This window comes from Corvus kubaryi, unplaced genomic scaffold (genome assembly GCF_017639235.1).
Source record: "Corvus kubaryi isolate FWS band 111438036 unplaced genomic scaffold, C.kubaryi_AGA036_p1.0 37386, whole genome shotgun sequence".
NCBI classification, from domain to species: domain Eukaryota; kingdom Metazoa; phylum Chordata; class Aves; order Passeriformes; family Corvidae; genus Corvus; species Corvus kubaryi.
The window spans coordinates 3,501,678-3,504,292 of record NW_024581128.1 but is presented as its reverse complement, the minus strand read 5'-3'; positions in this window follow the sequence as shown (position 1 = coordinate 3,504,292).

Here is a 2,615-nt window from a genome sequence, read left to right as displayed (position 1 = left end):
TAGAAATCAAGGAAAAAGCCACAGGGTGAAACGCCCCTAGGAAAGGTGGAAGCTTCTCAAAAAGCCAAATGGGAAAGCACTCCAAAAAACCAAACAGGTGTGAACTCCTCTGGAGCCATGTGGTGACACTCTCCAAAAAATACCAGGTGAAGAGGAAACCGGAAGAGTCAGTAAGCAGTATGCAGTGAAGGACTCCTCTGTGAGGCTGTGATTAGCAACTCCAGTAAGAGTTGGGCAGTGGCGTGGTGAAGGAATTGAAGATAATTCAATATAAGATTCCAAAAATATCTGGGCCTCGTGGCAAAGGGATCCTGAGGGTCAACAAGGAGAAGGGCTCCTGTGGGGCTGCAGGCTAAAGGGCTCCTGAGAGGTGGCACTGTAAAGAACTGTGGGACTGCACCGTAAAGGGCTCCTGAGGGTTGACAAGGGAAAGAGGTTCCTAAAGGGGGGCATGGGGAAGACCTTCTGTAGAACAGAACATTGAAGGGCTCCTGTGGTGTGGCAAAGAACCGGCTCCTCTAGGGTATAATGAACACAAGACAATAAACACAAAATCCTACAATGCATACAATGCAAAATACAATACAGTACTGTACCATATACTACAATAGCTAGACAAGAAACCATGATATAATGCAGTACATACTCTGCAATACATTTACAATGCATAAACTATAATAAACATGACAGCACATAACACATGTAGCACCATAATAAAATGAATGAGAGGGATGTGTCTTTCCAAACTAACTGTGGGCCTGCTGGTAGATAAAGCCAGATACTAATAGGTGAAAGAAGCAGTGAGAGGAACCATAAATTCCAGAGGAATTCCTCTAATTGACACAAACTGTTGCTCACCCAAGACTGTGCTAAATTCCTGGACTTAGAGAAAAAGAACATAGATACAAAGAAAAACGGGGGTCTGTATTAGGTGATTCGGGAACTCTGTACCTCTCAAACACCTCAGCCAAGGGGGAAGGAGAGAGGGAAATGCGGGGAAGTTAGGATAAAAAGGAGGCTGCATCCTCCAGCAATTTGAGAGACCCCAGAAAAAATGCCCGGGAAAACGGGCTGTGGGAGGAGTCTTAGCACATAAATGCAGTTAACTGCGCCGCAATACCCGCCCCCCCCCCCCCGCCGCCGCCATTTTTTGGTTTCTTGGAGGGAGGGTGGGCTTGCTCGGAGATTCAGCTCGCTCAGTCCCCACCCCCTCGCCTTCTTCTGCCTTCTGTCCTGCTTCTTCCCTGTCTGCGCCTGTCCCTCTGCCTTGATTTGCCGCTTCCCCGAGGCAGCCCGTCGCCGCGACAATCTGCTTCGCCTCCGCTGCCGCTTTTCCCGCGCTGTGCGGCAGCCGGCCCGCAGCCGTCGTTCGCCACCGCCGGACACCGGCTGCTCGCCGTCGCTTGGAAGTCGCGCCCAGCCGGTGAGAAGAGCTGCGCAGGCTCGCCGCACGCCCGCTCCATCTGCCGAACAGACGCCGACGGGGCGCTCCAGTGTCCTGGTGGTAATGCTGTCGTTGTCTTCCATTTCTCTATCCGTCTTTTTCCCTCTCTGCTCTCTTTTCTATCCCCCTCCAGCCGGGTCCATATCCTTTCTTTATCAAAAAACAGTTCTCAGATATAATATTGCCGCGTTTGAGCTTTATTTTTATCCGAGAAATCTAGCAAAAAGAATCCTTCCCAACTCCTCTTACAGCGGAACTGGAGAGGATCAAGATTACCCTTCAAGTTTCCAAATGCCAAGGGGGTGTGTGTAATGAGGTTTTTTTGATGTAGAAATGGGCAGCAGCTGATGTCCACTCCCAGTGCCCAGCCTCTGAACTGCTAGGAGCTCAGGCTCTACAGCCCCAGCTTGCCTCCCATAGCCTGGAGCACCACTCTTCCTGGGCCCCAAAGGAAAGCGGCTTCTCCCCTTGCCAACACCTTGGCACATGAGGCCAGCTCCCCCTCCTCCTCTTCCTCCAGAAAGCCCCGCTCCAGCCTGTGGCAGCTGCATGCACCTGCTTGTGGAGGTGCCTCCTGGGCAGGGCGCGCTGAGACAGTTCCTCTTTGACACAGCCCAGCTCCAGCCAGGTCCGGGCTCTCCTGCCTCCTGGCCATGAGGGCAGCTTCCCTTGAGGCCAGCAGCTTCCTTCACAGAGCAACTTCCCTGCCCAAGACAGCCCCAGCCTGGTGGGAGCAGGAGGTCTCAAGCCTGCTGAGAGGGCTTAGCCTGCACACAGCTCAATGCAGCAGTGGCAAGGCCCAGGCAGTGCTTGGCTTGACTCCCCCTTGGCAGTTTTTCCTATAAGAGGAACCTCTTCACAACAAGACAAGCATACAAGTTGAGTCAAAAACCAGGGCATGGGTGTTGTAGAGGGCACATCCACAAAGTCCTGAAAAGTCTGTAAAACCAGCTGCAGCATATTTGGATGCCTACATGAAGCCACACAAGAATGTTTCCCCTGCTGAATTTCAGGCCTTTGACCAAAAAACGTGCCAAATACACAAGGCTTCAGTCATCTGTCCCAAAATATAGTAAAACATTTTAACTTGCTTTCCAGGAAGCTCAGGGGAGTGATGAGCGCACTGAAGGCAAGATTTTCAAATGCCTTTAGAAATCACACAGTTACATGC